Source organism: Culex pipiens, chromosome 1 (assembly GCF_016801865.2).
Source record: "Culex pipiens pallens isolate TS chromosome 1, TS_CPP_V2, whole genome shotgun sequence".
In the NCBI taxonomy this organism is placed as follows: domain Eukaryota; kingdom Metazoa; phylum Arthropoda; class Insecta; order Diptera; family Culicidae; genus Culex; species Culex pipiens.
The window spans coordinates 41416009-41428880 of NC_068937.1; the positions used below are offsets into that span (position 1 = coordinate 41416009).

Below are 12872 nucleotides of genomic sequence, written 5' to 3' on the forward strand. Positions count from 1 at the left end.
TTATTATTAGGTCTTACAAATAAATGTAAACATTGAGTGTATCCCGCTTACTCCAATCAACATTGACATTTTTTTTAGATGGAGGCGGTGAAATACTCAATACTCAATGTTAACATTTGTTTAGAGGACCTAAAAAATAGTCTAGAATTTTAATTTCAGCTGATTTAATTTTATTGAATTTTCAAAAAGTTAAATTAATAAAATAAATTTTAGAAAAATGTTAAAAAGGTTATTTTTTGCGTATTCTTTTAAAGAAGTGTTGATTAATGTTCTTTTAAAATCTTTTCGTAATTTTGTGGAATAAAAAAAACAATCTGCATTTTGTTGAATATTGTAATGAACAATATATTTAAAAAATATGTGTAGATCTGATATGGAGTATTTTTTAATTTGTAAACTGCTTTTAAAATGCTTGTTGAAAATCTCTTAAAACTTTTTGATATATAAAAAAAATAAAGCTTGAATGCACTGAGTAGCGATTTATCAACTGAATATTTAAAATTTCGCGGCCTATCATGGTATTTCCCAAATTTCACGGATAGAGGCAAATTTCACGGATTACGCGGCTTCCATTAAATCGCGAAAAATCACTAGCACTACCTATAGAGTTATCTACGTGTGCGTGTACGTACACAAAAAAGATTGAGGTTAAATTTTGTACCCGCCAGCAAAACAATTGGAGTGCTAGTGTGCGTGAGCTCGGGCTTAGATAACTCTATATAAATCAAAAACTGATATTGCGTTTTGAGAACTTGTTATGAAAACTGTTTGCTATATAGTCTGTTAACATCGATAAAGTCTAGAAGGAAAGAGATTTAAAAATATTTCTTCAAAATGATTTTTGGGTGAAGTTGATTGAACATTTGGTTTTCGTTGATTATTTTTAATTTTAATATTTGATGAGCCAAATTTTGGTCAGCTATTTTTACGGAGAGCATTTAAAACATAAAAAAATGAAACTGCCTAACTCCACGATCATAATTTACTTTGTAAGCTGTAATTTTCAGTTCTCAAATATATTAAAAAATATTATAAGAATTGTCATTTCATTGACATTAGTCCAGGTATCCGGTTATAAAAATATTTAAAATTTAAAAAATCTAAAAAATATATTCAATAAAAATCGTGACATCGTCTTCTTTAAATCTGCATTTTAAAATTAAAATTTATATAGTATAAAATTTATAATTTGATGTGCTATAAAATTTCATTGACAAATTTTGATAGTAAGTTCAATAAAAATGTAATTTCACCTCCTGATTTGCAAAAAATGTTTTAACATAAAAAAAGCTTAAAAACGTATCATTCATAAAAAAGGAAGCAAAATTTGATATGTACTTTTCAAATAAGAAAAATAAAGAAAATAAGAATAAAACTTAGCCATCCTTAAACTACGTGGATACTTTTAAGAGGAGGGGGTTGGCGATTTTACAATTGTCTATTGTAAATTGTGTGGGGGATTTTAAGATTTTCAAAAAAAGTGGCCACGTGGTTTCAATAACAATTGGTTTACTAAAGATAAGCTTAGGTTGCTAAAATTATTGTCCAAAACGATGATATAGCTTATTTTGATTAGCACAATAACTCTTTGTACGATCACAAAAGGATTGAAAATTGATTTTTACATTAATTTTGAAATAGTAGTTTATGCAACAAGTTGCAAAAAGAGGATTTTTTCAGCACGAGTCGTACATTTATCCAACGAGGTTCACCGAGTTGGATAAATACGAAGAGTGCTGAAAAAATCAAGTTTTGCAACGAGTTCCATACAACATTTTTTGCAATTTCGAAAAACACCCATTGAGTGAAATTTTAAGTCAAATTTTCATATATTTTGTCAATAAAACGTTTAAATCAAAAAAATGTTGAAAAGTGTTACTTTTCGAAACAGATGCTGAAAAGTTCAACTTTTCAGAACCCATTTCAGTGCTGAAAAGTAGAACTTTTCAGCATTTATTTTGAAAAGTGTAGCTATTCGATTTTGCTATTTTTGGTACAGAAAAGTAGGCTATTTCGTTGTTCAAGATTGACAGGAAAAGTAAGTAGTTTCACGACGGAATTGCAAAAAAATAACTTCGCAGTCTTCCTGAACAAAAAAACTTACTTGACGCTCGATCTGAGGGGATCATAGTTAAATGTTGTCTTGTCATTTTATTTAAAAAAAATTTTTTTTCAATTTTTAAGAGGCAGTATTTGTAAATATTGCTCGGTTTGTTCTAGAGGTCGTATCGAGGTGCTCCGATTTGGATGAAACTTTCCGCGTTTGTTTGTCTATACATGAGATGAACTCATGCCAAATATGAGCCCTCTACGACAAAGGGATGTGGGGTAAAACGGGCTTTGAAGTTTGAGGCCCAAAACACATGAAAAATCTTAAAATTGCTCGCATTTCCGTAAAACTTCATCAATTCCAACTCTCTAAGATGCATTCGAAAAGTCTTTTGAAGCACTTCAAAATGTGCCATAGACATCCTGGATTGGTTCGACTTTTTCTCTTAGCTTTTGCAAATTACTGTCAAAAATGGATTTTTTTAAAACCTTAATATCTTTTTGCAACAGCCTCCAACACCCATACTCCCATAGGTCAAAAGATAGGTAATAACATGGACTGTAAGCCTACGGTGTTAACTTTTTGGACAATCGCAGTTTTTCTCATAGTTTTTCGATTTTTCTGGAACAAACATTTTACAACGTTAGTTTTTGCCCTGTAGGCCGCCATAGCGGCACTTTTTGGTCTCAATTTTGTCATATTCGGAATCCTCGGACAATTTCACGTAAGTTAGTAGTATTGGAGTTGTAAATTTGATTGGAAAGTCCACATTGGTGAAAAACTCGCTCTTAATAACAAACCAAGTTAAGTAAAAGAACATTTTTAAAATGTTAATAACAAAACTAAGCAACATAATTTATGCAGTCCGTCGAGGGTTAACCCTCCATGGACTCCGTGAATCGCACACACCACCACAAACAACATCCAGCAATCCAACAACCAACCACCCTCTCGAGTCGAGTCGTTCGTCGTCGTCCACCAGACCAGACCAGACTCAGCCTGGAACACGAACCGAACACCTTTCCCTTTGTGGGACGACCAGACCACCCTACCCTCATTCCCATTCTCATCATCTCTTCCCACCCAGCCCGGCACAACATTCCCCTGGTGCTATGCAATTCTTGCGCGAGTTTGTATTGGTGTTGTTGGGCCAAAATGGTATGCGTTCCGGTGGCGGCGGCGGCGGCGGCGACGGTGGTACACTTTTGCAATGAATTTTTGGAGTTCGATGATGGGTTCAGGAGTATAAAAAAAAACGACAATAAAGCGGAGACCCACCACACAGCACACACCAATACAGGCGCGGAGAAATGTGGGTATGTTGGGAATTACTACCACCAACAGGACAAACCGCGCCGGTGTGAGCATAGAAACATGTCAGCATGGAAGTGACTCGCGGCAGTGAGTTTACCTTTTGGGAATTGTGCATAATCGAGCAGAAAGGATGCCAAGTGTCAAGGGATAGTTGTCAAAAAATCAATTAAAATTATTGCGCCTTGCAGCAATTCCTAGAGTTTTGTGTCAATCGTGCTAGGCCTAGATTTTTTCATCACACTGCTTTGCAGGACTGAGAACTGTCAACTTTGCGCACTTTGCACCGCGCTAGAGTGCTGCGGAAAAATTTTCATCACAGTTGGCAAATTGATTTTCCATCACACCATCAACACAAAACAAGTGTAATGCATCGACTTCTGACCACAATCTAGTCACCAAGCTGTGGTAGCCGAGGCAGTTAAGTCATTGAGATGGTCTGTTAAAGGTTCCTGTCTCGATTCTCGTAGTTGGAACTTTTGAATTTTTTGACGGGTTATTTTTTTTTTTCTAATGAGCTCGAGGGCATAATTGTATCGGCCACTTCGAGCTGTGTTCGCTGAGTCCGTAAACGGTATAATTATTCTCACGACTCGAGGCCATGATTTTCTCGGACGATTGCTGCCCAATTTTGGGTGATTGTTAATTGAATTTACGTGGAATTGGCTATAAATTCAACAATATTGTGGATAAAAAAACTAATAAATTGTGGACGAAAGAAATCTGTATATTTATTACAGATTGTCTCCCTTGACAATCTGTAATATTTATCAGTATGACATTATTACAAAAGTTTACAGCCCCAAATGGCATTGGAAGATTGGACAAGCTGCAAGGTAACGAAACGGGTAACCAATCGCCCTATTCAACGACGAAATTCCGAGCATTCGTCCATCTCGTCCGTTTTTCATCATCCGTCCGACAAGCCGGCACGAACATAGCTACTTCCCGGCACCGAAGACCAGAATTTCACAGCCGGAACAAGCAGTCGTAATTGTCTTCTTACACCTAGGTCTCTTCAACTAAAATTTGGACAATTTTCTTCATCATGACGACGTGCATAATCCCAACGGTCAATAAATTCTTAACTGGAGGGACATTGTTTTATTATTTATAGTAAACTACAAAAATCTGCTTAGAACCGTGACCATTCTCGCATTAACCGTAGCATAATGTTTAGCAGAGGTTCTTGATCTTAACACAAAAGGGGCAAATCCAGTTTCATTTTTCAATGGAACGATGTAATCTGGGCAGTGTTTGGTGAAATTTGTGTCACCACCCTTAAATAGGACTTCACGAAACTAAAAAGAAATCCAAAATTAATCACATTGAGATCGTCTCTCTGCAAGACTGCCAAACCGATGAAACAGGTCCCTTTATCCGTCCAAAATATCTGAATCGAATAAAACTTTTCTGATTTTAAAAAACAAACCAGCTACAAACAAAAACAACTTTTCCATGGTTACGGTTGGAAGTGTGATGAAAAATCACTGTAATCAAAAGATACTGTGATGAAAATAATTGCGCAGGACTCTAGAGAAGTGCAAAATGCGCAATATTGTTCAAAACTACTTTTATGCATTTCTTAAGAAAATCACAATTTCAGTCAGATATTTGATCTAGAATTCCAATAAGGAATATGATGTAGGGGAACAGCATCTAATTCCAGCGGTGCCTCTAATGTTGGCAGGTCAGAACTTTGACATTCAATTAAAGCTAATTAAAAGCGTTTTCAACTGAAATCGAGTGATAGATAGTTCAATAAGAAGTGAGCAAGCAAGTTTCTATCTAAAGTTTTGCAAAATTAGTTATTTAAATAGTGAAAATCAGCAAATTGGATGGAGTTAGGAGTGAGTGCTTAACCTGCCAAACATACGAGAATTTCCCCTAAGAACTTGCAACCCTAGCTGAAACTAGGAACACTGAATATTTATTTAACAAAGTCATTCTTTACATCGGTAGTTAAATATTATATAAACTTTTCCTAATGAACTTTCAAAATCTGCAATTAACAAAACTGGCAACGCTGTCGAAAGATATCATCACTTCAGATTGATTGTCATTCAAAAAGGCTCAGGTAATGTAATTATTGATAAACATGACATTCAAACTTGAAGAAGATAAGTAAAGTATTTCATAAAATAACTAAATTTTGATTTTTTTTATTTAGGGATGTTTTTGGAACCGCCTCAAAAACGCAAAAAAAAACAAAATTTGGTTTATTGGACCTTTTAAAAACCAGATTTCTATATAAAATAAATATTAAAAGATCCTCAACATTTTAAGTAAAAAAATGTCTGTGGAGTACGTATTAACAAATTTGTTAAAAATTAAATTAAAATGATTTAGTTGATAGCAACAATGGAAAAAAACCAATAATTTAAAAAGTTCAAATGTATGAAAAATTTTAATGTAATTTTAAATGCGTTTAACGGTGAACATCAACCAGAGATTGTTTACACAAATGTTTGTATTACAGACATTTTAGTTTCTTCAAAACTACGGGAACTATCGATATAATTTTTGATTCATCCCCTAAAGTACAGTCTACCAAATAATTTATAACAAAGTTTGACTATTTTTACAATCAGATTTTTGCAGGATTGGGTCCGTAAGTTTGACTACTTTGGTAAAAGAAGACAACAACTTCCTTGGTTGTTGTGCACCCTTAAAATCATTTTTAACATTTTCGAGTTAACGGTGCAAATCAACCAGAATTTTTGCACCAAGATTTGTGCTACAGATATTTTATTATCTTCTATTATAGAAGATATATATGATTTTTTATTCATTCCCTAAAATACTGTCTAATAAGCGATTTACAATAAAATTTGTATATTTTTACAATCAGATTGTTGCAGGATTGGGTCCGTAAGTTTGTCAATTTTGGAATGAGAAGACAACAACATCCTTGGTTGCTGTGCACCCTTTCAAAAATATTTTGAATTTTGTTGATTTTTTGTTGGACAGTCAAATGATTTTTTCCACATTTTTTTTTGTTTTTTAATTTAGAATGAATTTTTCACGCCTTTTTATATTGAAGTGTTGAAATTATGGCTTGTTATTTATATTTTTTCGAAAAATTATTTTAGAAAAAATAAAAATAAGGAACCAACATCGGTTTTTTTCTTTCCCTAATTGTAACTGCTAAATGATCAATAAAGCGAAATTTACTGATTTCAGGAAAATTTCACCAAAATTCGGTTCAGACTCGATTATCCGAAAATTTGTATGGGACTTCGGAAAATCGAATCATTAGCATTTTTTTTTTTTTTCGTTTTTTACTCTTAACATCAAATTCGAGTTCTGCGATCCTATTTTAGCCAAGTTTGAATATTTGATTGCTTTTAAATTAAAAAAAAACATTTTTTTTTCAATATATCAAAGACAAACAAACAAAGAAACAAAGAAAATTTTGATTTAGAATCATGGAGAGAAAAAACATTTTATGAAAGATTGTTTACCGATCTAAACTTTTCAGAATTTTTAGGTACCGAATTTGGTAACAAAAAAAAATGTGTGTAAACATTGGTGAATTTATTGTTAACAAACAGCAACTTTTAACTAATCACAGATTTCAAAGTTTTATAGAGAGGCAGAAGAAAACTAAAAACTTTGTTTGGTTATTTTCAGTTATTTTCTTAAGCTACACAATTGCATGATATTTGAATATTTTTTGTTGATTTTTTTCATAAAGGAAAAAAAGAAAAAAAAATATATAAATTACAATTTCAATCCACTCAAAGTTCAAAAAAATCTTGTCAAAACGTCAATTCCCTGACCCCGAAGACTCTCAAAACTTCAGCTCCACACACTTGCTCTGGCACGATTCCTCTGTCTGCCAGAACCATCATTCACGTCCCATCGTACGAGATCAATGCCTGTTCACTGTTCAGAGTGTTGTCATGTGTCTGCGTGTCTCTAAATCCGTGAATGTGTGTGTGTGTGTGTGTGCGTTGATTGGGACAGATGAAATTTTTCGTCCTCCCCCTCTCTCCTTGCATTCATTCCACCCAGCCCTACTGCCATTCATCCGATGCTTCCCTTTGTCGATGTTCAGTCAAGAGAGAGCATTTCAATCTCTCTTTCTCTGGCGGAAATTCTCTCTGAGCAAGACAAAAAACGAAACACTTTGGGAACGCCGCCGCAAACATTCCATCCTCGCACGGAGCATTTCTGCACAGTGGGTCGGAGGAAATCCATAGAAAATTTATTTAAAAATAAATAAAAAAAATAAAAAAAAACCTAAATTTACTCAAATACCGTCGCAGAACATAAATTTAATGTTGAAAGCGAGAAGAAAAAAAATGCTATTGATTCGTTTATCCGAAGTTTGTAGTTCTAAGAAACTTTGGATAACCGAATTTCAGATCGATATCGAGTCTGGACTTTATTTGAAGACAAGATCTATGACGTTGGCTTTTACCAATTGCCTAAACAACAAAATAATGATTTTTTTTCTCTCGCTCATCACCAGTCTGCCAAGAATACCACGAAAAAGAAACAATAAACTATCCATAATTTCAATTTCAACGCATCAGCAACACCAAAAAATTGGTTCAAAGTTTAATTTGACTAAGCGTTTAGCATTTATTTTATTCATGTGCAGTCGACTCTCGATATCAATATTGCTCCATCTGTCAATGAATTTTTCAGTCCCTTCAGATAGCATGCTTTGATTTTTTCGTTTTAGAATTTGATACCTTCCGCTCTCGACGGTCCCTCCGATATCGAGACAGAGAGAGAGAGAGTACACTGTATTATGTATTTTGACAATTTCATGAGCATTCAAATACAGTGGACTCTCTAGTTGTCGATATTGAAGGGACGGTCGAGAACGGGTGTGATCAAATTATAGAACGAAAAATCAAAGCATGCTTCATCAAGAAATTGAAAAAAAAACATATTGATGGCTGGAGCAATAATGATATCGAGAAGATCGACAACCAGAGAGTCCACTGTATTGTCTCAGCGCCAAAACAGTTTTTGAGTTGAAACCAATACAGTCCAAACTCGATATATATTCAAAGGCCTCTGAAAGATTTCACTTCAGATAAACGAATCACGGAAAAAAGCAATCAATCAATAAAAATTCAAATTGCAAAAAATCCATCAAAATTTTGAAGTTTTTTGAAAAGTTTTATTCGATGATTTCCTTTGATTTTTTAAATTTTTAGTCTAACGTGAAAACTTTCATCATTGCCATGAGTTCACGTTCAATGCTATAAATTTCGCTTCCCTGACAATACTTTGATAAACTTCTTTCTACAAGTTGTTAAGAATAGGGCCCTACACATGCTGATACTTTTTAGTAACGTTTATCCCATGCCTTGAAAAATTATACAAATTTTGAAACACATTCGATTTAGACCAAAAATTCCTTCAGTGGCTTCAAGAAGGCACTAACCGACACATGCTGATTCATTTTGGTGGAAAAATCGTTAAATTGAATCGAACTGATCGTGATAATCAATTTTCTTCCGAAATAATCACAGCTTCACCTAATTATAGTATTTACACACCACACAATCATGGAACAAACATCTTCAAAACATATGTCTCATGCGCAAAATGCCTTAAATGCAGACTTTTTTCAAACATTAATTTTATCGTTGAAACCGCAGTGCTAAAAAAATTAAAGTTTCATGCGTGGTTATTCATAATCTTTCTGAAACCATCATTTTAAAACAACTTAAGAGCGAGTCCACGAACAGGGCATACCCCTTTGTATGGGACGTCGTTTGGACCTCACCAATCTGCCTGAAATTTTCAGGGGTTGTTTGTACATATAAAACTAGCATCTGGTCAAAATATGAGCACTCTAGGTCAACGGGAAGTGGGGCAAATCGGGACACAAAGTTTTAAGGTTCAAAAACGTAAAAAATCTTAAAAAGGCTATAACTTAGGCAAAATTCAATTTAATTTCAAAATTCAAAATGCATCTTGAAGGGCTTCAAAAATGCAACAAAATGCAGGGTAGAGCATCCCAATTGGTTAATTCTAAAGGGAGTTATTGGCATTTTAGTGAAAAAATAGCATAATTTTCAAACTGAAATAAAAAAGTGTTCCATCCAGATATCAACTCGGATCGACCTGCAGCTTGTAGGGGACATCTGGGACTACCATCTGAGACTGAGACCGCTTTGGGTAAGGCAGTTTAACATATTGGATAGACACTTTTACTTTTAGTGAATTTTTTGGTAGTAAATTTTTGCTCGGAGGACCTCTTAGATCCCATTTTATGGTGATAATTTTATCATATTCGTGTTCCTGAGACAATTTCACAATAGAAACTTACATAAAAATGTATATTATCATCCATTTTAACCCTTTAAAAAATGAAAGATAAAAAAAATTAAGAAGCTGCTTTTTTTCTGATGTCATCTAGTATCCTTGGAAACGAACCTGATTTTCAATAAATGTGAATCAAAGTTTTTTTTTAACTTTCATTTTTTAAAGGGCTAAAATGGATGAAAACAAACATTTTTATGCATGTTTCTAATGTGAAATTGTCTCAGGAACACGATTATGATAAAATTATCACCATAAAATGGGATCTAAGAGGTCCTCCGAGCAAAAATTTACTACCAAAAAATTCACTAAAAGTAAAAGTGTCTATCCAATATGTTAAACTGCCTTACCCAAAGCGGTCTCAGTACCATCTGAGACCCAGATGTCCCCTACAAGCTGCAGGTCGATTCGAGTTGATATCTGGATGGAACACTTTTTTATTTCAGTTTGAAAATTATGCTATTTTTTCACTAAAATGCCAATAACTCACTTTAGAATTAACCAATTGGGATGCTCTACCCTGCATTTTGTTGCATTTTTGAAGCCCTTCAAGATGCATTTTGAATTTTGAAATTAAATTGAATTTTGCCTAAGTTATAGCCTTTTTAAGATTTTTTACGTTTTTGAGCCTTAAAACTTTGTGTCCCGATTTGCCCCACTTCCCGTTGACCTAGAGTGCTCATATTTTGACCAGATGCTAGTTTTATATGTACAAACAACCCCTGAAAATTTCAGGCAGATTGGTGAGGTCGATGCGAGATGGGTATGCTTTGCTCGTGGACTCGCTCTTAATCATCAAATTTATTTCCTAAAACACATTTTAAGATCCAACCAAGATTGTTACCACATAATGCTTTAATGTTTTGTAATTTAAGATATTTAAATATGTAAGCAACTTTTATTCCGTAACAATCCCACCGTGCACTCTCCCACTCTCTCACCTGCCACCCAAAACATGTGTGCGTGTTTTCGCCACACACTCACACCCACCCCAACACGCTCGCTCGTGTTTGTGCAAGCAAAATCAAAGCCTGAAAGAAGGACCTACTCTTCAGCAGCAGCACCAGCGACACCAATCCAATCCAATTCGCAGGAGAGAAAGAAGAAGAGGAGGAAAAAAACTTCAGGTTCTTCACACCTTCCTCTTTTTTCCGCACAAATAAAAAGTGTAACCCCCTTTGGGATGCAATTTTCACACCAAAATCACGCACGCACGCACGAAACTGCTAGCACAAACGGCGCCCGGAAATGTCCTGCGTCGGATCGACGAGCCACGAACCGGATTTCAGTCACTTTTCAACGGGAAATTCCGTCCCAAAACATACAGTCCGAACTTCTGAAAAATGGGTTTTTCTTTCCTTCACAGAGTTGAACCACCAACAACTTGAACAAAAATCTCTCGCGAGGAGCGCTCGAACGACGAACTCCAGCACGGAACGACACTCTTCTCTCGACTGAACATGCAAGAACACGGCACGATTGTGGAGAGCCTGCTTGGATCGCGACAGGATCGAACACGCATACAGTTATGCGCGCCCAAGAGAGAGAGAGAGCAGAGAGAAGCCTTGTTGAACGGTATCTCTCTCAGGTGCGGGAGTTCATTCAAGAGTCCTCTTCGCTTCCTTCGGGAAAGAGAGAGAAATTGAGAGCAGAAATGTTGCCAGAAAGAGTGGCATAACCGTGATTACACCGACCAACGAAATTTATGCGCAATCTAAATAATTTCATTGATTTTATTTCATAAAATAAAAATGTCTAAAATTTAAATTTCATCATCAATTTTAAATCTTTGAAAAGTTTGTAAAATCGGTTTTAAATCACACAAAATACGTTGTATAGCGCCTAATCATGCATTCTACATACATTACTCTTTTTACAAATTTTGGATCCACAGATCGGCAGAAAACGTAAAAAAATAGGAAAAAAGTTTTTTTTATTAATTGATTGATATTTCAAAATTTGTTGATAGTATTTTTGTATGATTCATAACTGTAGCATATCAAGATTTTTTTTTTTCATAAGGTCCAATAAACCAAATTTTCAGTTTTTGTTTTTTGGGTGTTTTTGATTACTCCTGACTCAAGGCGGTTTCAAAAACACCCAAAAAGCAAAAACTGCAAATTTGGTTTATTGGACCTTTTAAAAAAAACTCCAGATATGATAGTAGCATAACATTTTGTGATACTAATGTTTAGAAATTTTTTATTTAAAGTCTAGTACGGAGTTCGGAAGGAAAGGGGTCAAGAAACAGCTTGACGAATAGCAGAACAAATGGGAGGGAGCGATTTCTTGGGGCCTTTATTCACCCCCTCTGGCTTGCTCTAGCCGCCGCTGCTGCCCATTAGAAATTAGAAATTTAGTATTTTTTATATTATTTTATAAAGGGACCATCCATAAACCACGTGGACACTTTTTTGTCAATTCTGAAAAATATGAATTTACAATAGTTCAAATCTAGGATCACTGTTATAAAAATAGTCACTTCTTAAATCAAACATTTTTAAAAATAGTGTAAACGTGTCCAAACAAGACATTATTTTTTACTAATAAGCACCAAAACAACTAAAAAATCAACTAATGTTGCATTAAACGTGATTTGTGTAGCTACCAGGAGTGAAATAATCCATTTAATTTAATTTGCATAACTTTTGATTGTTTTCAAAGCGATAGAAAAGGGTGGACCGTTCAGCCCCCAAGTGGATTTTAATTTAACACTTCCGCTACCAAGCCTCTAAATGATTTGAAGGTTCCGTCCTTGTTTGTTTACCTTTTTTTTTTTTTTTTTGAATTAAATATACTTTATTGAATCTTTCTTATAATAATTACATTTGGTTTACATAATAAGTGGTCAGCTGTGGCTCTTCAGCTTTAGTTTGATTTTCGTGATTTAAACACTGTTCATTTTCTTAACTTTAAAAGTATATGATTTATCATTTTTGTAACACTAGGTACAATGAGGAAAAAAAAAATGTTAAGAAAACATAACCTAACCTAAAACTAACTTAAACTTACAATAAACTAAACCAATCCTTGAATCAAGGGGTATTCAGATATAGCACATTTTTCCCTGAATTTCAAACATTTTTCTTGAATCTTCTGATCCAACATTTTTACTTCTGCTAATTCATGAACCTCACTTGATCTTGTCCAGCCAGGAACATTCAAAACCATTTTGAGTACCTTGTTTTGGACACGCTGGAGCTTCAATTTATGAGTTCTA

At 34.4% G+C, this 12872-nt stretch overlaps 1 protein-coding gene across 5 annotated transcripts in view; it reads right to left on the reverse strand.

Moving 5' to 3' along the window:
• Window positions 1-11118, reverse strand: part of LOC120422529 (ephrin type-B receptor 1) — a 196207-nt gene extending 185089 nt beyond the window's left edge. For all 5 annotated transcript variants that reach the window (XM_039589263.2, XM_039587826.2, XM_039587101.2 and 2 more), the window contains exon 1: window positions 10701-11118. The gene's annotated coding sequence lies outside the window, so the exon portion shown is untranslated. The remainder of the gene's footprint in view (window positions 1-10700) is intronic.
• Between the last annotated feature and the right edge of the window lie 1754 nt (window positions 11119-12872).